Below are 27,090 nucleotides of genomic sequence, written 5' to 3' on the forward strand. Positions count from 1 at the left end.
TGGGAGTTTTGGACCATAATATCACAAATGCTAGCAATTTAATCCTCAAAAGAATTTGATAGGTCATCTACCAATTTTTGAGAGCGTTCAAATGACTGTAATATGCACTATACTCTTGTAAAGTGTGGACTGTGAACTGAGTCACGTCTAAGTGTCCGGATGAGTTCAGGTTGTAGGTGGATGTTTATGATAGGACATAATTACAGCACTGGATCTGAGGCATTGTGAGTTTCTCATTGTGATGGGCAGGGGGTCACAAACGGGTTCAGATTACATGCTCTCCCAATACTTCTTCATTTTGCCCATATCTGCCTCTTGCTGCATGATGCACTATAATGCTCGTATGAATTTGTTAGTTTTTAATGCTTTTCTGTGTTTTTAAATAATCCTGCTATGGAGGACCTAATTTCTAACTTTGATGGGGAGAATTGTACCTCATTGGGGGAACTTTTGGTGGCCATCTTCTATTGCCATATCTTTACGCCATCCTGGAATTTGGCAGTCTAGTCGCTATTGTAGGAGGGACTGGAAGGAATGAGTGGGCACTTAGGATGGTTGAGGTGAGGCACGCATCAGGCACGCTGATGACATGCCAAAGGCAAGCCCGGCTGCGCCAGTCTATGTCTGGCCCCCTCCCAGGGCCATCCCCCTCCGCTGGTTTGTGGTCTGAACTCAGACAATTGACTCCTCCATCTTTGTAAGGAGGTGAGATCAGCAACAAACCTGCCTGTTGTGATGTTATCTTCAATTCACCTAAGGTGGCTGGTACTATCTCCTGCTTTAAATGAAAGTCTGTCTTTTTCTGTTCAATGGGAAATCTATATCCCAAGGATTTGGCCTCCAGGGGCCAGAAGGCAGGCAATACTTACAGAACTATGTCTTCATGTGTAAATACTTTTCATACTGGACTCATTAACATGTGATCGTTCCCTAAATGGAGCCATCACATTTTTTAACTGCTCTCTGATTGCCGTTATGACTTCCTATTTATCACAGAGTCATGGCTCAAGAGGTTGCTACTTTATCATACCCTGTGATAGATCTGGGTCGCGAGAGTGGAAGGGGATTGGCTATTATTTTTCAAGAACAGTTTCAGTACAAAACGTTTGTGGTTGATAGTATAAAAGATGCTGTGAGCCTTACTTTCTGTTTCCATCTTAACCAACCTAGCTCTTTTGCAGGAGTTCTCATTACTGCCCACCAGGCCCTTGTTCCATATTTTTGAACTCTATAGGAGATGCATTATCTCCTCATTTTTTTTGTACCCAGTTTTTGTTAGGTGACTTCAACTGTCATGTAGATGACACCCTCAAATAGGATGGTAGGAGCCTTATGGATAATTTGACTGTACTTAAGCATTCTAAATGTGTGACACAGCACAGGGAAATACTCTGCATGCCTTTACCACACATTTTTTACCACAGATTTGTTTAGCTCGCATATTATTTTACAACGTATGCCCTTACCACAAATTGTTTATATATCAATTTATATATATAAACAATGTATTCGTGAGGGGAGACCACTCACACCCCAGAACTTACATTAAATGCGTGGTAAAGACATACGTTGTAAAAGCATATGCGTTCTTAAAACATGCATGATAAAAAATGTGTGGTAAAAGTACAACGTGGTAAAAACCTCATTGTAAATTTTGTTTTCCCTCCAACTCATATACCCGCCACTTACGTGATCTAATTTTTTTACTAATTATCCCATTTTTCCCCCCAAAGGCCCAACTATGGTCTAACCACTCTCTCATTCCCTTTAATATAGGAGTATGTCACTGTCCTTCTTGAAATAGGTCTATAGGCTTGAGCAATGCATGCACTCGGAAATAGGGCAAATGTTGCGTGAACGTTTATCAAATCACCTGGCACTATCTCTCCCTCGTTATAAGGGAAGAGTTATCTAAGTCCCTCGAGCTATATAATTGTTGGGTCCTGGATGTCATAGACAAATTTGCCCCCCTAACTAAGCCTAGTTGGAACAGCTTAGGTAATTCGGCACCTTGGTTTACAGCATCCCTGGCCGAAGAGAATCTCATTTGTAAACAGTTTGAAAGAAAATGGAGGTCTCGGTACAACCCTGATGACAAACTAATTTACAGAACTGTTTTGAAAACATACCATACTCTTATTAAAGTGGCTAAGAAACTGTTTTTTACCTCTCAGATTGAATTTGCAAATAATTACCCTAAGAATTTTTTAAAGATTGCTAAGTCGTTCTTTCATCCTAAAGCCTCTGAAAGAGATCTCCTTCCTACTCAAACGTTTTGCGATAATCTTTCAAATTTCTTTGAAGAAAAAATTCTTAATATCCAAGTAGGTTCTAATAACAGTACCAAGAGTGTTCCTATCCCTCCTGATCCAGGACAGGACTCTCTGCCCTTGAAGCATGTTCTGGCCGGCTTTCACGCGTATCTCTTCAGCTGCAGAAAGATGTGCTGTGATAACAAGCTCTTCTGTGCTGCAAATAAGGTTCCCTTTTAGACCCCTGTGCTCCTTAACAAAGCTCCACAGTTAATAATCCTGTTATTAATACCATTCTGAATGCCTCTCTCTCTTTTTCTGTGGTTCCAGAGTCATGGAAAATGGCTCTGGCCAAACCACTAATAAGAAAAAACACTGCTGAACCAAAAATCCAAACTAATTTTAGACCCATCTCTTGTCTTTCTGCCCTAGCTAAGAGCTAAGATGCTAGCACATTTGGTTAATGATGAGTTATTGGATTTCCTTGAAAATTCCGCCAGTTTTTACCCTTTTCAATCAGGGTTTTGGCCTCAGCAAATTAGTGAGACAGCACTGCTCAAAGTCTCTAAATTGATCAAATTTACTTTGGATGAGGTTAGAACGCAGTTTTAATTCTTTTAGAGCTGTCTGCAGCGTTCAACACTTCATCTCACTCAGTTCTTCTCCAATGACTCAGAGAGGCTGGTATCTGTGGACAAGTCCTGGCCTGGTCACAGTCATTTCTGGAGAACAGGAGGCAGGTCATATCTATTGGTCAGTTTTCCTCAAAAGAAAAACCTCTGAATTATGGGGTTCTACAGGTCTCAGCATTGAGTTCGACCCTTTCCAATGTTTACTTATCTCATCTAGTGAATCTTATTGATTCTTTTGGTATTGTGTCTACATCATATGCTGACGATACCCGATTGTTTTTTTCTTTAGACAAGAAGTATTCTGGCTCTTAGCTCAATTTAAAAAAACAGTTTTTTAAGTATCTTTTGCTGAATGGAACTTAATTCCGTGAAATGTAACACTGACAGGACGGAAATTCTTTTATTTGGTCAGGGTAATTTATTTTCTCCTCAGTTGAAGTGACCTGACAATCTCCCATCCCCTCCCTCTCCAGGCAAAGCAGCTTGCAATCTTGGCATCAAATTTGATTGCTCATTCTCTATTCAACTCTCAAGTACTATCTGTTTCCGGTACTTGTTTTTCCCTGAGCAAATCACGAAAGAAATTATTTGAATACCTTCCTCTGACAGCAAGGAAAACTGTAGTCTTAGCACTAATCACTTCAAGATTAGATTACTGCAATAGCTTATATCTTAGAATTGCTAAACCTCTGTTACATAAACTTTAAGTGGTCAAAAATGCTACAGTCAGAAGAGTTCTGAAACTTCCATGCAAGAGCTCAGTCTCTGAGTGGCTCAGGAAGCTGCATTGGCTTCTGTTCCAAAAACTGACTCTTTCTAAGAATCTGACTTTGGTCTTCAGGCCTTCCACCACTCAAGCCCTTTTTATATTTTTGAGCAGTTTAACATTACAAGCCTTCAAGAACTATATTATCTTCTGACCTTAATTTGCTAGCCATCCCTGTTTTCAGATGCAAAATAAAGGATGGTAAATTTCTCTTTTTACTGGAGTCCAAAATCTGGAATTAGCTTCCTGTCCCACTCAGTTTTCCTAACGGTGAAAAGGAACTCAGGAAGCTTCTCAAAACTTGGCTCTTCTCTCTATCTGATGATTCATGTAGGTCTCTGTCTGACTGCTTTCTAGGTTCACTTTAAATTCCCCCGGGTCTTAATTTTACATTCTTCTGTGTTAGGTGAGTGTCTAATAGTGCTGTTTGCTGAGCTAGAGACAGGATGCTCAGTCTTGAGTGGCAGTGAACTTTATAAATACCTCCTATTATATCATACCATATCTCAGTAAAGAGCACAGGACAAGGGTCGTGTGTGGCAATTGTCATTGTGGGAAGTGTGTGAGTGAGGTTGAAGTACTGCCAAGGCAAATGTTAAAGAAAATGCTGCGCTTACAGGTGAGTGGGTGTGTGTACGGGGATATAGTAGTGATGGAGATGAAAGGAATTACATTCAGCAGTGAGTAAAAGATGGTCCAGAAAAGGAAAGAGGTGAGATGTGAGAAATGCAGATAGAATATTTTAGAGGCATGTGAGTATAAAAAGGGTATACATGTCTAACATAGAGGGACTGCATAGGAAAGTGTTGCAAACAAATGAATAGGGGAAACTGAGACTACAAAGACCACTTCCCCTTTGTAAGACATTGGACTGTTGCTCTGCGGGCATTTACCGGCCCATAGAAGCAGGGAGAATTCCATTGTCCACAATGGAGCTCCCAACATTCCAATGTTCTAATAATGCTTAGTTCACATGTTTTGCGAATGTTTTCATACATGCAGAACTGAAACATTTTCAGCACAACAAAATAATTTTTACTCATAGCCAATACTTTTGGCTTGTTTTAGGCATATGTTCGTTGCTGTGTAATATATCCAGGTACAATAACAGAAGGCCTGCAGAGATGTAACACAATATTAGTCAGGTTACATGTTATGGGAAATATAGGATTTTAGTTTAAGAGTTTTTTTGGCACACCCTTAATGACACAGGCCACTCCCCTTCTAAAGACACCCCCATTTTTTCAACCCACTTAAAGCCAGTAATTTCAGATTGAGACTTACATAAGCAAGAGATACTAATACATCACATTAAAATTACAAAAGCAACACTTGAATAAGAAATATACAAGTGTCTTGCCTGTAGCTGCTTTACTCACTGCTGGATAGTGCATTAAAAATGATATCTTTTTTGCTAATGAAAAACACTATAGGCCTGATTCACAAAGGTAAACATACACTTTTGTGGGGTATTGACAAACTAAGAGTTAATAGTAAGTTTACGATTGCAGCGTTTCCGCAGTCGGGCGAAGAACTCCAAACACTCAAGGATAGGAACAGTCTATTTTTTTTATATATGGTAGCACAGCAGTTGTAAACTTACTAATACCTCATAGTTTGTAAATGCCAAAAAAGCATAAACTTACACAAAAAATGAAGTTTTTGAGAACTGATGGGACACTAACAGGTGACATATTCACTAGGGATGAACAGATAAGCTACGGGCATTGTGCTGTATTAAATCCATTATACACTACTATCTAAAAACAAACCTTAATGTTAGGACCAATTATAAGGCTCTAATCAAAATGTTCTATTTTTGGTCTCCAGATTAACTGGCTTTTAAACGTAAACTTAAGATTTAAGCATCAGTTACCGTTCACCGTATGTTTTTTTTTATTGTAATGTAATGGTTTTAATTAACTTATGCAAATAAACTTAAATTACCACTAAACGATAACCTGTGCTCATCCTCCGGTAGCTGGGCACAGTGCAGTTAGGCTTATCTAAAGAGGCAATGTGTAAAGTATTTGTGCAACATACACACCCATTAATACAATGAAAACCCAACAGAAATACTCCACACAGGTTTAGAAATAGATATTGTATTTTTATGAGTAAAACAAGACCAAAATGACAAAGATCCAATAAGAAGAACTGGAGTTATGAATGTTGAAAGAATACATCAAAAATAATGCTTAGAAGCAAATAGCGCTTAGGGGTTACTTGAGGTCACGCTGGACCTGGGTAAATCCAAAGTTCAGGCTGACAGTGATGGAGGGCAGGCCAGCTACAGGACTCATGCAGGTCCCGGTAAAAAAGTACCTTGGATGGAGCAAGCGTTGAGGTCGAAGACTCAAAGTGTCAGTTCCGATCAGCACAGGCAAAGAAGGCTTCGTCGAATTGCCCCTTTACGATGCATGTGCTGTGTTGTCATCGAGCTGCGCTGTCCATTGTCATCGAGCCACGCAGTCCATCGAAGGATTGTCATTGATCGGCTCCTGAGTGGAAGGGCAATGCTTCAGTTCCGATCGGGCCAAAGTCGTCACTGCGTCAATTCTGATGGTTCTGGACTGCTGAAATCACCTTTCAAGGACCCAGAACTGGATTGGCACCATTTGGCTGGACAGGACTCACGGATGGCAAAGTCCAGGTGCTGTTGCAGGGTTGAAGGGAGTCTTTAATGGCCCTGAGGCTTCAGAACAGGGGGCAAGCCGACACACCATTGCAGTCACTGGTTTCAAGTGAGATGGGTCCAGTCCTTGGCCCTGTTGGAAAATGGCCCTCTCTGCCTTTGCTTTCCTCCTGCTATGTTTCTGACCACCTTTTTGTTGGACTTAGGGCTCTGAGCATTTTACCACTTCTGACCAGTGCTAAAGTGCATGTGCTTCTGTCCAAAATATGGTACCATTTGTGTATATCCAATTGATATATGTAGTTTACTTGTAAGCCCCCTGTAAAGTGGTATACGGTATACCCAGGGCCTGTAACCTAGATGATACCAGTGGGCCTGCAGCACTGATTGTGCCACCCACACAAGTAGCCTTTCAAACCTGTCTCAGGCCTGCCTTTGCAAGGCCTGTGTGTGCAGTTTGCTCTCACTTTGACTTGGCATTTAAAAGTACTTGCAAAGCCATAAACACCTCTTTTACTAAACATACGTCACCCCTAAGGGAGGCCCTAGGTAGCCCTAAGGACAGGGTGCTGTATAACTGAAAGGTAGGAAATGTACTTTTAAGTTTTACATGTCCTGGTATTGACAAACAGCCAAATTCGTTTTATCACTAGTGTAAGGTCTACTCCTCTCACTTCTAGGCTGTAATTTCTGATCAGAAAGGAACAGCTGCATCATGTCTTATATCTTTGGATTGGTAATGATAAATCCTCTCTAATGGTAAAGTTGGAAATAACATTACTATTTTAGAAATGACACTTTTAGAAAGTAGGCATTATTCTGCTCTTACTTCTCTGTGTGTCTTGAAGCCTGTCTCCAATACACATATGCAATGCATGACAGCTACTGTCTAGACAGCCACAAACACAGGAAGGGTGGGTGTGACACAGAGCTCATCTGTATTCTTCTGCATTCTTTTAGCTGTTCCTGGCAAGAAGAGAGGGAGGAGCTGACACTTACACCTGAAAAGGCAGTGTCCTGTTTCGCACACAAAGGGCTGATTACCCCCTACTGATAGTCTGGAGTGAGGGTTGGGAAGAAAGGGGGACTTGGGTACTTTAAGTTCCTGCTTTGAAGTCACACCCACTTTAAAGGCACAACTGGGTCTCTTACCCTATCAAGGCAGTACTCTAGTGGACCTGTGAAGAAATCTGCCAGGAGTAAAGACAGCTGTGCTGCAAGGTTTGCCACTCTTCTTGACTGCTGCTCTGGAAGGACTGCTTTTCTGCTTTGCTATGCTGACCTTCTGATCCTTGTCCTGCTGAGGACAAGGACTGGACCCATCTCACTTGAAACCAGTGACTGCAATGGTGTCGGCTTGCCCCCTGTTCTGAAGCCTCAGGGCCATTAAAGACTCCCTTCAACCCTGCAACAGCACCTGGACTTTGCCATCCGTGAGTCCTGTCCAGCCAAATGGTGCCAATCCAGTTCTGGGTCCTTGAAAGGTGATTTCAGCAGTCCAGAACCATCAGAATTGACGCAGTGACGACTTTGGCCCGATCGGAACTGAAGCATTGCCCTTCCACTCAGGAGCCGATCAATGACAATCCTTCGATGGACTGCGTGGCTCGATGACAATGGACAGCGCAGCTCGATGACAACACAGCACATGCATCGTAAAGGGGCAATTCGACGAAGCCTTCTTTGCCTGTGCTGATCGGAACTGACACTTTGAGTCTTCGACCTCAACGCTTGCTCCATCCAAGGTACTTTTTTACCGGGACCTGCATGAGTCCTGTAGCTGGCCTGCCCTCCATCACTGTCAGCCTGAACTTTGGATTTACCCAGGTCCAGCGTGACCTCAAGTAACCCCTAAGCGCTATTTGCTTCTAAGCATTATTTTTGATGTATTCTTTCAACATTCATAACTCCAGTTCTTCTTATTGGATCTTTGTCATTTTGGTCTTGTTTTACTCATAAAAATACAATATCTATTTCTAAACCCGTGTGGAGTATTTCTGTTGGGTTTTCATTGTATTAATGGGTGTGTATGTTGCACAAATACTTTACACATTGCCTCTTTAGATAAGCCTAACTGCACTGTGCCCAGCTACCGGAGGATGAGCACAGGTTATCGTTTAGTGGTAATTTAAGTTTATTTGCATAAGTTAATTAAAACCATTACATTACAATAAAAAAAAAACATACGGTGAACGGTAACTGATGCTTAAATCTTAAGTTTACGTTTAAAAGCCAGTTAATCTGGAGACCAAAAATAGAACATTTTGATTAGAGCCTTATAATTGGTCCTAACATTAAGGTTTGTTTTTAGATAGTAGTGTATAATGGATTTAATACAGCACAATGCCCGTTGCTTATCTGTTCATCCCTAGTGAATATGTCACCTGTTAGTGTCCCATCAGTTCTCCATTGCTCATCCCTGTCCCTTTACCAGCGCAGATTTGTCCCCTAGTCCTTTACCTCTAAAAAAAGTGCATGTGCTTTGTGCAATCCTAAAGTCTAAAGCTGGCATGTAGATGTATTTAATGATGATGACAATTTAAAAACTTAATGGAAATGGAGGAAAATATGCTAAAGTGCTGGTGGCAATTTATTGTCTTTGGGGTCAGAGGTAGTTGGGATGCGATTGAGGATCCCTGTTGCTAATGTTCTTAACTCTGAAATGATTCTTTGGTCCTATAAGAGTGCTGTAGGCTCCTGCCGCTGGCTTGCCTTTAATGATGCAAGAACATAGCCTAGGAGTTTCAGTGCTGTACGGGGGATTATTTATTTCCCGGTTTCTTTATGAAATAATCTGGTATCAGTTTCTGGACTTTTTAGGGGCATTGAGAGGGACCAGGACGGTGCTGATGAGTGTCTGTATAAATCTCCCAAAGCGGGACAGGGTGGAGGCCTCCTTTACCGGCACATATTTAGCCCATGGTCCGTTCCCTCTAAAGAAGTGCATGTGCTTTGTGCAATCCTGAAGTCTGAAGCTGGCGTGTACACGTATTTAATGATGCCAACAATTTGTAAACTTTATGTTAATGGGGAGAAGTATGGCAAAGTGCTGGTGCCAATGTATTGTCTTTGGTGTTGGAGGTAGATGAGATACTATTAAGGATAGCTGTTGCTGATGCTCATAACTCGGAACTTATTGCTGATCTAAGAAGAGTGCTCTAGGCTCCTGCTGCTGGTTTGCCTTTAATGATGGAAGAACATAGGCTAGGAGTTTCTGTGCTATGTGGAGGATAATTTAACTCCCGGTTTCTTTATAAAATAATCTGATATCAATTTCTGGACTTTGTAGAGGCGTATAGAGGGACCAGGATGGGGCTGAAGTGGCTCCCTGAGTGTTTGTCTAAATCTCCCACACGTGCCAGGGTAGAGGCCTCCGTCTGTGAAAAGCATAACGCTGATGCCTCTAACCAGGTCCTTGCTCCTTGCCTCAGATATAGCTCCCTAAGTAGGGTTCTCCTTTGATGGGCTAGAGAGGAAAAACAGCACAGAAGGTGCAGCCATGATTCATGTTTATAGTTGCATAGTCTGTCGGCTCCTCCATTCTTCTGGTTGGCCTTTCCGGCTCCTCCATTCTTCTGGTTGGCCTCTCCGGCTCCTCCATTCTTCTGGTTGGCCCAAGCTCGATTAAAGTCCTGTAGTGGTATGGCCAGCAAACGCATGCACATGATCTCTCTCTGAGTTTTGAAATTGAGGGAAGCAGAAAGATAAGGCTGGGATATAATTACCAAGTACGAAGCATTTAGCGGGGCCAAAAAGGATGTTCATTTTAATGAAGCATGGTCTTCCTTGAATGAGGCTAATTGCATTTGCCTGTAGATGGTCTTTTTCCAAGCTGTATAGGAAATGGTAGTCAGTGCAATTGCTGAATGATTTATCTCTCTGGTAGCTAGAGCTCTCTTAAGCTGGTTGTTCCATGGGAAGCCTGTTTTTTCAAATATATTTCTAAGGCAACCCTTTAGGGATTTTTACAGAGATTTAAAAATACGAATATAATATTTGAGAAATTCAGCCTCAATGGTTAGTAGCTGTTTTACCAGCCAAAGTTCCAGTCTGAGTCTTGCCCTAAGAAGGTATTTCAGTAATCTGATTTTTTTTTATAGCCCACACACGGTGCCTGCTCCAGAATTTCCGAGCAGGCTCCGGTAAAAGCTTGATGTTCATAGTGAAGTGGTGGCAGAAGGAATGCTTGAATGACTTTATTCCCTTTGCTGACTGGCTTTTTTGATTGATATTAAGCTTGATTAACCCGTAGGTAATTGCAGTTGATTTCTTTGTAAGATCATTTTTATGAGCAGACGATTGAGCGGATTCTGTGACCCACACCCCAAATACTTATATTTAGGGTCCGACTTGATGGTCATGGGCCCATGGTACATGACATTTGTTTTTTATTTTTATAACGGCTAAGTACAAGTATTTTTATCTTGTCTGGGTTGATGAAGAGGAAATTGGATAAGCTGTATTTATGTAGGCTGGTCAAGGCTCGTTGGAGCCCCACTTTAGTGTGGTTCATAATGACTATATCATCCGCGTGTTGAAGGATGTGAAGAGGACAACGGCCTAGGCGGGCGGGACCAGGCAGCTGGTGGACAGGGCTTTTCCCAGCTCAGCTGTGTATAAATCACAACGTAGAGCTGCCAACACACAGCCTTGTTTCAGACCCCTAGTAGTGCTTATTTTGGCTGATAAAGATGCTGGACCTGTTTTCACTCGGACCCAGGTTTCGGAGTAGAGGGAGATTATAGCCATCAAAAGAGGAGATAGAATGCCCCAGCTTCTGATTTCTTCCAGATGGTCTGTCTGTCGACCTTGTCAAATGCTGCGGTGAAATCAATGAAGCAGCAGAAAAGTGGAGGTTGATTATACTGTATGGCTTGATGACTGAGAGCGGATAATGCTATGATGTTGTCATTAGTGGCAGTTCCTCCACGAAAGCCTGTTTGAAAGAAGGGCAGCAACTCGTTTTCTTCTACCCAACCTTCGAGTTTTTTCAGTAAGATTTGGGCGTATGCTTTTGCCTCTAGATCTAAAAGGGCTATTAGGCGGTAGTTGCTTGGCTTTAGAGGATCAGTTTGGGATTTTGGCCCATTGTGTAGGCCGTGTTGAAAAGCGGTGTTAAAAGAGCTGCCCAATCTTCTGTGGCATATTAAAATATCCCAGCCGGAAGACTGTTTGGGCCAGGGGCTCTATCTCCTTTCATGGCCTTTTTATGTTTTAGTGTGCATCTAGCTGACCCTGACTAGAGTGTTGGTTCCTGCTTGGATAGGGTGCATACCTTTGCCAACCAGAAACCCCACTCTTAACAGGCCCTTTCCCTTTAATGTAGTGCTACAGCAGGACAAATCAGTCAGGTGAACAAGTAAATAAACAAGCCTGTTCCGCAGCTTAGCAATGCTGCCTCAATTACTCACTTACTTAGTGCTGGACAGACCTTTACGCTTCTGCTTTAGCCACTACAATGCAAATTACAATGACGTACATGCAATAGTATTTCTTGATATCTAATTATCCTGATCACAACAACCAAATGCACGTCTCGACATCTCACAAGTGTATCCTGGCATATTGAAAAATGTTTTCCTTGTTTGTGTTTTTCATGCTGTTGATGCTATAAACTGATGGATCGAAAATATTTAAATTTAGTAAGTCAACACATGTGAAGAAGTCTGATACATGCAGTATTTGTAGCAGGTATACCCATCTGCATGTATTTCCTTATTTCACCAAGGAAAACTAAGATTAGGCGGTACTTTACTAGTAAAAATGCACCTCTCCTGAGAAGTATTTGTGGGGGCTGTGAAAGTCTCAGCTCCTTCAGATCCTCATGGAATCATGGTGATAGGACAGAAATGTTCCCTGATTACAGGCATGCATGCCTCCACTGAGTGACACAACTGCACGTGAAACTAGTATCCTGACCTGTTATTGGCCAATCTTGCATGTTAATTTACCATGTGTGTTGTGGCCTAGGTGTATCCATGATAAAACGAGCCCCAGACCGAGTTCTGTGACATTTTGTTGGCATGGCATTACTGCCCTTGCCCTTGGTTGGTGACTAGAAGTAGTGGTGCCAATGTTCCAATGTTTGTGAATTGATAGTCCTGAAGAGGAATGTGCCCTATCGACCCTACTCGGGTACAATATCTGATTGAAAATAACCTCCAGGCCCTTGCACTGACATTCTGTGAGTGTGTCTCATGTGTTTGTACATTGCACATGTGTATCCATACATGCTATAGTAATGTTAGTATGTTTATTGGAACCAGTTGAATCTATTTCTGATGGCACCTGTTTTATTATGGGCAGTGATAGCTTCCCCAGACAATAGAAGTGTGTTGCTTGTTATAGCTGGAAGATGGAGACCCAGATATTGAAGTGAGGGCAAATAAATGCTAGGCTACCCTTAGAAAATCTGTGCCAACCTTTTAGCAAGGGATTGCTGATTTGATTATCCTTAGTACTGCCATTTTGTGGCTAGTAGGGGAGAAGGATGTGGTGGTAGATTTTGTTGCTAAAGTTGTGTATGTCTCTAGGAAGGTCCTGTCCCTCTATCTGTCTGGGATTGCAATTTATGGATGGTTAATGGGAGACGGTTCAGATACTTAGCACTGCATTGTGTCCATGTTTTGCCTACTCTTGCTTGGAGGCAGAATCATTGTTACCTGTTGTGAGAACCCTCACATTGCAAAAAGTGGGTAGGGCTGCAACCGGAAAATAACATTTGAAAATAACTCACCCGAGCCAGTTCCGGGGTCTTGGATGGTGGATCCTCACCCCATGTCTGGAAAAGAGTGTAAAAGCAGGACCCATCTGGCCCTATTTTGTTCCCGTTCTGAGTTCTTTTTGACCAAAGAAGGGAATGCTGTGTAGAGTACTCAAGGAGTGTCTGTTTGACATTTGCTGATGCCTGCATGATATTTAGATTGCAGAGGTGAGAGGACATCACTTGCAGTTTGCTCAGCTTGCCGGAGAAGCTGAAGGTCTGTCTTGCTTGTTGAAAATCGAGGCAGGCCAATTTCTCCTTAGAGACTGATTTATCAATGCTTTTTTAGAAAAAGAAGTCACATCATCTGATGGCAGCCCCAAATTCAATAAATTATTTCCTAAGAAGGGGTCATTGACCTATTAAATGTACATTATATAATTTCTCTAGTTTTTAATGAGTACATTCATATGATGTAGTAGCCCTAAGAAAATTACTCTCTATTGATACCGTGCAAGTGATCTAATTATAACACTAGACTTCTTCTGTATTAAGGGTTATGGGGATAGATTTCGTTTCATGTGCATTGGATCTGCTTAGTCAAAATGATCTTCCAAATGTTTACATTTTGATAGCATTTCTAATTTATCATAAAATAAAAACTTTACATTATTTAACCATGCATATTGTGTGCACACAAAGTAAATTAGCAAGTATTTTAAAAATAATCCTACTGCATTAATTGTTTCCCATTACTGATAACAAAGTATTTAGTTCTCAGTTTTAATGCTATGTACATGCACTATGAACAAACTATTCAAGTTTGCATTTCAAGCTTTTAAACTTTGCACATCTGAGAAGTTAAAGCATATGAGCGAGAACTCACTTACTCAAGTAAGCAGGTATGACATACAAAAGAACTGTAATAATTGACAGTTTTCAATGCCTCTTTGTTGTCTATTTCAGTTCTGTGATCCCAGAGCTTTGTTCCCTCATATCCACTCTTGATCAAAATACTCTTTAATCTCAAAGATTTTAATGGTGTATATGGACTGGGTGATCTTATCTCTTTCAGATATAATCTGGGCTTAAAGTGATCTATTATGAACAGATAAAACGCAAGGTCTTACCTTCAGCCAGTATGCAAACATTTAGGCAAGTTGCTGCCTATTGCTTGTTTCTCAATGTTTTGACTGCTCTATATTTAATATCTGAATAAATATGTTTTTAAAATTCCCACTCATGACTAATCTAGCAGTAACATTGTGTGACTATACTGTCAATCCGTCATAAAACAAGAAGATATTTTCAATTTACCTGGCACATTCGAAAAATATATTTCGGCACTCCAATTATTTGTCGCATAAAGAATTTTGAAGAGCTTTAACTTGGGACTACTAGGTTTATCTGAGCTGCAGGAGATTACTGACTTCTCTCTTTAAACCAAGCTTGTATCATATCTATTGTTCTGGGAAGATTGGAGAATACAGTCAGCCACAAGCGTGATCAATTCTGAAAAGGAGCAGGGTTTCTAATTTCTCGTCATGGCACTGTAGACTTATGCAATTTCAATTTGCCTCTGGACAAGCTTAACAAGACACAGGCTTCTCACTGCGGGGCATATTTACAAGCCCTGTGCTCCACCAGAACATCACTTTTTGTGACGTTCCAGTGGCGCACATGCTTAGCCATTTTCACAAGGCCACGTAAAGCCACTCTGCGTGACTTTTCATGGCCTTGTAGATATGGAGTAAGGCGAGACAGCACCCATGGAATTTGATGCTGCCCCAGATTTACAACAGCAGAAAAACCTGGGGCAGTGCCAAAACCTTGCTCCTCCCTAGCGCAGGCGTTACAATGAGATTCTCCTTGTTTTTCCTCTTTCCATGTATGCTGCGTTGTGCAGCTCGCATGGAAAGAGGAAAATGCTTCTCATGATTGTTTTTGTGCAGCAAGATGTCCCTTCCTGCATAAAACCAATTATGCCAACAACACAGATCACCTTGCACCATGGCACACGGGTGCCTGCATTAGCGCACGGCTGCAAATTGTGTGCCGATTCTTGTTGAAAGGACAGGAATGGAGCGTACCATGTAAATATTGTGCATTCCTATTCTTCCGAATTGGCTTAGGTCAGCACACAGCAGCGGCTGGCAAACCCCGAGAGGGGGGAGGCAGACACCTGGGTGGTGGGTGGGTGCAATCACATGCAGTCAATCAATCAATGAACCTTTGTATAGCGCACCACTGTCACCCCTAGGGGTATCTGGGCGCTGAGGATGCAACGTCTCCATCAAGGAGCCAGGACAGAAATAAGCCAAAGGAGGAAAAATAAAGTCAGAAACAAGCAGAAAGAGGAATAATGAAGGTCAGAAATGAGCAGAAAGAGAAAAAATTAAGGTCAGAAACGAGCAGAAAGAGGACAAATAACAGGCAGAAAGAAGCAAAATAAAGGCCAGAAATTAGAAGAAGAAGGCAAAATAAAGGTCACAAACTAGTAGAAAAAGGGAAAATAAAGGTCGAAAATGAGCAGAAAGATGCAAAATAACAGGCAGAATGAGCAGAGAGAGTACTCGCCCACTCTGCTGGCTCAAATCCTCCGGTCCTCTGCTTCAGTCCCTCGTCGTAGTAAAGCTGAAGCAGTTGAATTCTCTGCAATTCAGACGCTGATTTCATGCTGCTGATAATGTTCAGCTGCATGAGAGCAGCCCCAGGATTGGCTGGAGCGGGCTGCCTTGATGCTCCTAGAGTCACTGTGTGCCTGCGCCTGCTCTCCACCCAGCTGTCTGAGACAGCTGGGTGGAGAGGTTTACACTGTGCATGTCAGGCTGAACTTTGCAAGACAGCCGGCCAAAGTGACATACTCTGTGTAAACTGTTGGAATGAGCAACACCACCCTGCTGCCAGTTGACAGCAGTGGCCCCGCCCCCAAAGCACTCGGGCTGAGGAAAGGGAAAAATAAAATAGTAACAAAAATTCAATTTATTACCATTTTATTTTTCACTTTTGCGGTGCTGGCAGCAGGGGGCGATGCTCCTCTGCCCTAAAGCAGGGGCCACCGCTGGCAGTGCAGCAAAATAATTTGCTGCGCTGCCCTGCGTGAATTCCTCGTAAATATGCCCCTATCTCTGAAACATCACTGCTCTTTTTACTTTGGTCCATCAAGTTACTTCTTGTGGGCTAGCAAGGATGTCCAAATACTCTTCTTTTGACATAGGTTACTGCATGGTAACAAGAATAACCTCAGACATTCACCATATTGAATGGGCACTAATCAATATTTCACTTCTCTTAACTGAGTTATGATTCCTCTACACAGCCTTTGCACATTTTTATGGACAAAAACATAGTTAACTATGTACTGTTCCATCACTATCTCCATCATAATATCAAATAAATGACACATGCAGAATTACAATATCCTCCCTTTGAATTCAGAACACATTCCAGATTATAAGCCAATCTCACTGCACTAGGACTGGAACACATGAGAATTTGTCTTTATTCTTTTATTATTAACCACACATTTCACTTAACACAATGGTTACAGTAATTAATTGAGACAACTCAGTCACAAGCCCCCTCCCTTGTCATTTTTGGCTCATACTTTCATGACTTGTGTAACCATAAGGACAAGATGTTGAGGAATAGGCCAGAGATGGTAGACCCACAACTTCAATTTCGTCTAACAGATGTCATGCAATTAACATCAAATGTACTGAAGCCTTTGACCTGTCATCCAGACCATTCACTCCTATCCCAACTCCCAAAAAATAAACTCTAAATTTAGCCTGGATAAAAATCAATTCCATAAAAGCCCTGTTTCACCCACATACTTCAGCAACGCCCATCAGTACAATATGTGAATCATTAAAATCCTGCTGAATAAATGCTCACTCTAGTCAAACACTCACGAGAAATGCACAACCTTACCATGTAGGAGAAATGTGCTATACATTGAGAGACAGCGACGTTGTTCCTGTCTGACATTGTTACCCTCTTACATACCTTGCATCCACAAGAATTCAAAATCATATTGAAGCACTCCCATTGCAGCAGTGACAGGGGTGTTGCACTTGTTTATATGTATATATGTATGTATGTATGCATGTGTGTACTTATGTATGCACAAATGGACATTTGTATAGCATAAACCATAGCTTTGAAGTCATTAATCATTCCTTCACCGCAAGTCTCTAACATGCACTGTGGTTTGGTCTCCAGTAATTAATCATTTGAACATTTCACAGTGTGGATTTCACCAAGCTCAAACTCACCGGTCATCACTAATTTAATCTACTCCACAGCAGGGTGCATCCTCGCCTTCATAGAGGAAATCTTTACTATGGCCTTGGAGGCACAACCTTTATTACACAGAATCCTGCTCCTGAATGACTTCAACATCTGAGTAAATAGTTGAAACAACACATAGGAATCGGAAGTGATTCTACAGTGGCTAAGATTCTGCGAACTCATCTTCTCTTCCACATATTCAGCAGGTCACATGCCAGAGCTAATCTTTAACTGGGATATCAGTAATTAAGACATAACCATTCAACACAACTCATGTACGGATCACTGTCTGATCATAGTTATCGCAAAAGCTGAATATAACCACTGTAAACAGAAACCTAAATTCTCAGCCCCTCCAATGCTGGACAGCTGCTGACTAAAAATGTCTCCAACCTGATTCCATTATGTTTTCCCCAGGGATGAAATCACTTATTTTATCTGGCATCATTCCAGAAGCCCTGCTCAAATCTCTCCACTTTATAAACAGTGAAGTCTAGACTTGATTTTAATAGGACAAATTCAGTGAAGACAATGTGGAATGGGTAGATTCATTCAGGCTTAATGTGAATAAATAGGGCAGAAAATGAAACAGTTGTAGAAAAAAACTGAAAACGCAATAAAGAGAGAGCTCAAATTTTGGAATGCCAAGGATTTGTACACAGTAGAGACAGCTCACTGTGTCAAAGAAATTAGTCAGACCACAATCCACCAAAAATGGCACAAATTATTTTGGTAAGTCACAAAACCAGAACTAAGGAGGTCCTTGTTATATTTGACCAGGATTGTGACAATAACATACAATTTCTTTAGAACAAAATACAAAAAATGTAGGCTGAAATGTAAGTGCAGGAAGAGATACACCATCCTTTTGTTCTTGTTGATTCACTTAAAATAAAATATGCATTTCTAAGCCAAAGATCTTGTAGGGTGATGTAACTTGACATATAAAGAACATTTACACAATACATAATTGCGTTTCAGATTTTGGTGAAGTACAAGAGCAGCAAAAGCAGGAGATCTCCCCATCACTTTTGACTTTGGGGCAACCAGAAATTCTAAACTTGCTTAATCAGCGTAACAGCTTTCTAAGCTTACCCTTTTGTGGATGGGTGAATTTCCTTACTCAAACCAATTCCGAGTTCTCCCATAACCCCTTCTTAGTATTCCCTAAATCTTTCCCATTTAGTCATATATATTTCCCAGTTACTCCCCCTGTCCCTCCCACATTTATTACAAAAACGTGAGCATGCGTGTGCGGTGACTCCACACTGGGGTAAACATCCCCGCACAAAAAATCCAGGAGTGGCAAAAACAAAGACATCTGCATGTACGTTTTTGAGTAGCGTTTTGTAGTAAATTACTCGAACCGCTGTATTAAATATACTACAAAATGCAATTTGTGAATAGGCCCTATGGCCAACCACACGTACTGCAACATATAATGGTGACTGGGGCTTAAAATGGCCTTTAGGAAATAATCTTAAAATACATTAATATATTTTGACTTTTTTTAAATGTATATATGCTGCAGTGTGGAGTACAAAATCCCTCCCTCCGTCACAGACCAAAGATCTCACAAACATACACTATCCATACATTCGCTGGTGGGCCCATAACACCTACATTCATACACCATCAATCTGTGTTTCTCTGGAGGCGATAATCTTTCAAACGCTGACATGAAAGGAATTACCTTTTTACCCAAATGAGCAACAAATCTACGCAACCTTCTGATACTCACTAGTCCCTGAACTTCACCTTTAGTATTCCTCTCATAAATCGGGATCGATCAGTTAGTTGCAGGTTTAGGTTGACTTCTAATTCTCTAATTTACCTTTAAATTAATACATTTTCACTGAATAAACAACCCAACTCATTCTGTAGTTGATCAATTCAATCTTTATCTAATTAATGCAAATTAAATCATTCATTTAATCAAGTCGCCAATCATATTTACCTATTCTGGCTAAATGTCGTCCTCTAAGTCAAATCTGGTTGTCTCGCAAATCTATGCCCATCAAATTTAGTAATTTCAGTTCATCAGGAGTTTGGGCATTATTTCAGTCCGTCAAAGATTCAGGGAAACAGCTGTCCTGCAGCGTCACCGTCCTCTCCGTCAGCATAACATCAAGAAATCGAGAAAAGCCAAAAACGAACCTGCACCAACCTCTCTATTCTACCATAATTTATAGTAAAAATCATTGACAAAATGTAACAAGTATGGGTTTTCAGCTCCTCTGATTGGACAATCGAAAATCGTCTGACAGGGTTCTCACAAAATAATGTCTCTTAGATCATCAATCTTGCTTGTTCCGGTTTTAAGAGGCGTCTTATTGTTCTTTCTGAAAAGCTGGCTTGCTTCCCAGGGCGACCTTGGTGGGTACAGTCTGGTTAGGGTCATGACGAGGCCACTGTAGCTGGCGTTAGCGCAGGCGCACTTCACCCCAAACCTCGTGTAGCGTCGACGGTCAAATTAGATACCGGAGGCAGCCATTTTGTGGCAGGCCCAAATGGTCAACTTAAACAAAAGAAACACAAAACGCAATTAATACATAAATATAACTAATAAAAAGTTATTCCGTCGCTAATACCCATATGTGTATGTATTTATCTAGCAATAAGCAACACTCAAGCGGTTTATACTTACTAAATAAAGCACAAATCACAAATACATCACAAAAGCAACATATATCATGCAATATTCTAATTGTCTATCATTAGTATGCGTACATAATTTAGTTTACGAATTAATAAAGTCATGCAAAGCAATCCCACGTGTATTTCAATCATTAATAAGGTTGATTAATAATTTCCACTTCAATCCATTAGTTCGATTATAATTGAATAAATAATTTAATTAGCATAAACATGCAAAATGGGGAGGGCATACAAATTTTTTTGAATTACCCGCTCCAGCAATCCCCCCTTTGGTGATTTTATCACCATACCAACCAAAAATGTTGTTCTGTCTTTTACGGAATCTTTAAAATGTTTTCTTGCTCTTAATCATAATTCAGTTTCACCTACGTCTTCTCTTTTTGCTGATTCATACATACTCTCATTCCACTCCTCCAATTCTATCTCCTCAAATTCCCTTTCTTGCTTCTTGTCTTTTCTTCTTAATTTTACGCTTTTTACTCTTTTCTTGTTTTTATTATTTTTACAGCAAATACAACCTAATCTTATCACTAATATTATGAAAATCACACATGTTAATGAAAACAATATTTTGCCTATAAATGTACTACCAAGCTTTACTACGAAATTTTTAATAGCAGCTTCTCTTTCCGATCTTTTCCCAAACACCTACAACCTCCAGTGGTACAAATTCATCATGCAATTCAGTAATATTCCTAATATAAATTTTCAGATCTTTGCTTTCGTCAGGAATGTAAGTACAACAATGTTGAACTTTCAGCATTCCACAGGCTCCACCCTCTTTTGCCAATAATATATCAAGGGCAAGTCGATTTTGCATTACCATAGCACGCATGGCAACCATTTCAGTGTCTACCAATAAAAATCCTCCAGCGGTGCTTGTTGACAAGCGATCCACTACTGTTGAAAGTCTTCTAATTTTGTTTGCATTCAGAGATATTCCCACTGCTGGTATCAATGCTCCAAAAATGTCACCTACAATTTCTGCCCAAGATTCTCTCTTATTCCGCACTAAATAATTACTTAAACTATGTACACCATCTTCTCCTCTATCCATATGAAAATTTTTCAGAAAATCAAGGCCTACATTTCATGTGCCATACCAATGGTCTGGCAAGTGATAATATGCCCTGTTTCCACAAATAAAATATAATCCAGGAAAGACTGGATCTCTTCCGCCTTTAAATCCCCATCCACCCATGATTCGGTATGTATCATGACACTCACTATTACCTAGAAAGTAATTATCATACACAGTTTGATTCCTTCGAATACAAAATTTTCCTTTCTGAGGCCAATCTAAAGCTATAGTCGGGCTAGCTTCTCCTTTCAAGTGTTTTTCTCTTTCTACATCCCAGACTGTTTTCTCCACTTTCCCTTCTGCTGCCTTTCTTTGCATTTTCAGTCTCCTTCCTTCAACCATGTCTAAGAATGTCCTTTCCTCTTTCTTCAAACTGCACGTCAAATTGTTTCTAAAAATATATTCTAATGTTAGTTCTTTAGGGGCATATTAACAAGCCAGGCGATAAAATTATCGCCGCTTTAGCGGCAGAAAACTGCCGCTAAAACAGCGATAATGGGCTTGATAATATGCTCTATGGAATTCCAAATGAAGCCCATGTTAAATGTCCTTCACATTTAACATGGGCTTCAATTGGAATTCCATAGAGCATATTATCAAGCCCATTATCGCCGTTTTAGCTGCATTTTTCTGCCGCTAAAGCGGCGATAATTTTATCGCCTGGCTTGATAATATGCCCCTTAGTTTCTAAGAAAAATTCACCTAATGCCCCAGCAGGTTTTACCTTGTTTAGTTTATTAAAGGAATGCACTTGCGCAAAAATGTTATCTACATCTTAAACATAATATTCTAATTTTCCTGTCTGATGAAATAATCTAGCTATTACACTACATGTTATTCCATACGTTGCTGGGAGGTGATGATAAGTCACTCCTTCAGAAACAGAGGCAGGTAACTGCATGCATACATAGCAGTCCCTTACATCCATTGTCTTTACATATTCATACAATAATTTTGAAAACACATTATTAGAAAAATCTGTTATTGACCTGTCTTTATGTAAATAATTATTATCTATTCTAGTTGGAACTACCTTTGGAATCTTCCCTATATTCATTTTGTTCTCACTATGTCCTTCTAATGTATCTATAGTGACTTTAAAAGAAATAAGAAGAGCAAGGATGCTCCATAAAAGCATTAATAATCCTGTACAACAACAACACATTTTACACCATCTTTTCATGAATGTACATCTACCTTTGCTACTATCTATGTTAGCCATCTTTGTTAAAATGGACCATGTCTTTTGACTTAGCCTCTTTCACTTCACAACTAGCTTTCTAACCTAAGGCTCTAACACCTATTTGGTTCTACCAGTATCTATCTTTTGACTTAATTTCTTATCTTCTTCATCAACAGCTTTCTTGATCTATTCTGTTTGGCATCTCATCATTCTTCACTTTCCTCTCGTCATCCAAATACAGAATTTCCTGAACTTCTGTTTCTTCTTCTCCAATGTCGGACAAGAGAACTCTCAGGATTTCCGATTCTTCCTCTTCGTCAACCACTTTCAGTACAGCCTCCTCTGGATTTCCTTGACTATCTGCCTCTTCTCCCTTTTCAGGCAGAGCCACGTACGTCCATTCCGGTGACTTATACTTCTGGTTAGGTTTCCTTGTTCTTTTACTTTCTTTATTCTCAGTTGTTTCGTCTTCTTTTGATTTTTCTTGACTTGTTACTTCATTCACCTGTTCAGCTCTTGGTGAATTCACTTGTGTCAGTTGATATCTCAATTTCCTTATTTTATTGGGCCAAATGTCATCCTTTGCAACTCTTTTTACTTTACTTCCTTTGTCGTTCTTTTCATTCCTCCAAGCTCTCTTTCTTAGAACTCGACCTTCAGGTATTTTATTTTCTCTCTCTTCAGACTCTGTCTCAACCTGCTTTGTCTTTTCAACAATTTCCTCTTCCACCACTTATTTTGTTTTCTCTACTTCTGTCCCTCCTCGAGTCTCCGACACGCAATCTTCCTGCTGGCTACTTGTCCCTTCACCTAACTGGATGTTGCAGTTCCCTACACCTCCTCGGGGGTCTTCCGCAGAAATCTGTTCCTCTCTCTCTGTACCTGTCCCTTGTTCACTTAAATTTGTTATTTCCGGTGGAATTTCTCTCAGTCTCTCATCTGGTACTTCCTTTTCACAAATTTATTTTCTTGTTTCTGCGGTATTTTTCCCTCTTTTCTTTCTGTGTTCTTTTCTAGAACCTTACGTCTCTTGTTCTTTTCCAGAATCGCTGTATTCAGAAATCTGCAATCTTCTTCTCAGAGAGCTACTTCTGCGGACTAAAGTTAGACTTGGTTCTGTTTCCCCCCTTTCAGACTTTTCTCGTGTTTTTGACTCTTCATCATCTGACTCAGTATTTGATTCTGATTCATCAAAATATTATTTTTCTGTGCCGTCCACTGGATTTGGAATTCTCAATGTGTGACTTGCATGGATCCAGTTTTTCAGTCCAGCACACTTCACAGCTGTTGTCGTGGTCAGAATGACTTGTCTTGGTTTTCCCCACCTTGGAACCAAACAATTTCTTCTTCTGTGGACCTTTATCCTTACCCAGTCACCTGGGCTCAGATCATGGGCTGGCTTCTTTTCAAGTGTGGTGGCATCTGCTCCAACCTGATGAAACACAGAATGAACTGCATCAGCCAGGCTTTTACAGTATTCCAACACCATGTCATCAGTTATGGTCATCAGCTTGTTGACTGGTAAAAATACGTGTTTCATGGCTCGTCCCATGATTATTTCATGAGGACTTAATCCTGTTGTTCTGTCTGGAATTGATCTAATAGTCATGAGTACAAGAGGCAAGACATCAGGCCATTTCATACCTGTGGCTAAACACATTTTCCCTATTCTATTTTTGATAGTACCATTCATCTGTTCAACCATACCAGAAGCCTCTGGTTGGTAGGCACAATGCAGTTTCTGTTGTACATTCGATGCTTCACAAATTAATCCTACAATCTCATTATGGAAATGTCCTCCTCGATCTGATTCAATTGTCACTGGGAACCTGAACCTAGGGATGAACTCTCTCAGCAGTAGCTTGGCTACTGTCATCCCATCATTCCTCCTTGTTGGAAAGGCTTCCACCCACCTAGAGAATAGGCAGACCACAACCAAAACATACCTCAGTCTATTACAGGGAGGCATCTCAATGAAGTCTACTTACATTCTGGTGAAAGGCCCTCCTTCTCGACCTATTGTTCCCAGACTCACTACTGTCTTTTACCCAGGATTGTATTGCTGACATATTAGGCATCCTTGACAAAGACTTTCTGCTACAAGTCTGAATTTTGCATTGTACCAGGTCTGCTTAAATGACCTGATCATGGCATCTCTCCCTATGTGTCCCTGGCCATGATACATCTGTGCCATGGTAGACATCATGCTATCAGGCATAACTGGTCTTCCATCTCGATAGACCCACACATGATCCTTTTCCCTTGGGGCACATCCTGCTTTTACCCACTGTTTCATTTCCTCATCTCCTGCTTCTTCTTGCAACTGTCTTACCTCTTCCCAAGTTCCTACAATGTTAGTAAACATCAATGAGCAAGAAGACATTTCTCTTTCCTTAGCCCGATTGACCGAATTCTGATTATGTGCACAATACTGTGCCATGTCATTGGCATATCGATTTCCTGTGGCGATATAATCACCACTTTGACCATGCGCAGCACATTTTACAACAGCCAATTGTCTAGGCAGCTGTATCGCCTCAAGCAATTTTCCAACCACTTCAGCATTCTTAATAGGAGTTCCACTCGAGGTCAGGAAACCTCTTTGTAGCCATAGTTGGCCAAAGTCGTGGACCACCCCAAAGCCATACTGGCTGTCAGTTATCACAGTCACTCTCACACTTTTCCCAATCTTGCATGCTCTAGTCAAAGCCACAAGCTCTGCTACTTGGGCCGATTTTACTCCTTTCAGATAGGATGCTTCTATTACTGCTGCGACTGTGCACACTGCATACGCTGCACTCAGCACTCCTTCATCTGTTCTCAAACATGACCCATCAACGAACATTACAAAATCACTTTCTGGCAAAGGTACATCTTTTATATCTGGTCGTGGTTTTGTACAAAAATCAAGTACATCCAAACAATCATGATCTACTTCATCTCTTACTTCCACAATCTATGCATCAGGCAACAATGTTGCAGGATTCACATTCAAACATCTTGCAAGACTCACATTAGTTGCACCTAATATGACCTTTTCATACTTAGTCAGCCAACTGTGTGTCATATACTGAGTACGACTCCTTGTTAACAGAATCGCTACATCATGAGGTACAAACACTTTCAATGGATATCCCATCACAATTCCTTCACTCTGCTCCAAACTTCGGCAAGTTGGAGCTACCGCTTTCAAACATCTAGGTAAAGCTACAGCTACTGGATCAAGCATTGATGAAAAATATGCAATTGGTCTCCTCAATTTTCCATGCTTCTGTATTAACACAGAAAGTGCACATCCATTTCTCTCACTGCAATACAACTCAAATTATTTTTCATAGTCAGGCATACCTAATGCAGGTGTTTCACACAAACCATCTCTCAATTTTCTAAATGCTGCCAATTCCTCCTTGTTCAACTCAATCGGATCTCTCACATCACTTCTCGTCAGTCGTACCAAAGGTTTGGCAATCAAAGAAAAATTGCTGATCCACTGACGACAGTATCCAACCATTCCCAAGAACATTCTCACCTCTCTTTGAGTCATGGGAGCTCTCATTCTTTTTATAATTCTGATTCTGTCTATTGTTATTTTTCTTAGTCCTTTCTCAATGTTATGTCCTTAGTACTGTACTTCCTTTTTGCAAAACTGTAACTTTGATGGTGACACTTTCAGTCCTCCATCTGCCAAATTATTTAGCAAGGCCATTGTGTCTACCTCACAAGCTTCACGTGTTTTTGACGCCACCAAAAGGTCGTCAATGTATTAAACTAATACTGAATTCTCAGGCATTTCTAGACTCTCCAAAGACTTCTTCAATAACTGATTACAAATATTGAGGGGCTTTCTGTATACCCCTGTGGGCTTCGGCACCATGCCAAAATATGTTCGCCAAAACGAAACGCAAAAATTTGCTGACTGTCGTGGTGCAATGGGATGGAAAAGAAAGCATGACACAGATCAATCACTGTATACCATTCTGCATCATGGGGAATCTGATATAAGATCACTGATGGATTTGGTACAATGGGGCAACATGATACCACAATTTTATTCACCTTTCTCAGATCTTGCACTATCCTGAATTTCCCATTAGGCTTTTTCAGTCCCATTATTGGTGAATTACATGGACTACTCATTATTTCTCTCATAATTCCTTGCCTGATCATTTTCTCTATTACAGGAGTTACTCCTTCAATTATCTCAGGTGTCAATTTATATTGTGGGACATTTGGGTATGTTACTCCTTCCTTTACTGTTATTTTTATTGGATCTACATTTCTCATTAGTCCTACATCTTCTCCAGTGAAATCCCAAACTTCCGCTTTTACAGACTGTTTCAATTCTTTAGGTAATTCATCAGGGTTGAATACAGCATATGTTTCAGTAACCTCATTTTCTCTGTTAGCTATGGTCATCTTATACAGTACATCATCATCCGGTGTTTCAAAAGCTATTCCATCCGGAGTACAGAATATAGTGCAATTCATTTTGCACAACAGGTCCCTACCTAATAAATTCACAGGACTGGTGTCGCACACCACAAAGCGGTGCATTTCTGAAAATTTCCCTATGCTAACTTTCACTGGTTCTGTAAGGTATGTTTTAATCTGCCTGTTGGACACACCAACTACTTGGATCGTTTCATCCGAGAGAGGAAGATTCTTAATATCAGCTGATCTAACAGTTGATCGAGTAGCACCAGTATCCACTAGGAAAGTAATATTTTCATCATTAACCTTCCCATCTACAAATGGTCCTGTATGGTCTACTTCTAGAGTTGCGCCAAGTACGCACTCTCCTTCCTCCCTTCGGTACCGTCAATAGCTTTCTTCTGAGTCACTTTCATCGCATTGCAGCCAATACTGCGAAACAGCGCTAGCGCGTGG

This window comes from Triturus cristatus, chromosome 2_2 (assembly GCF_964204655.1).
Source record: "Triturus cristatus chromosome 2_2, aTriCri1.1, whole genome shotgun sequence".
NCBI lineage: Eukaryota > Metazoa > Chordata > Amphibia > Caudata > Salamandridae > Triturus > Triturus cristatus.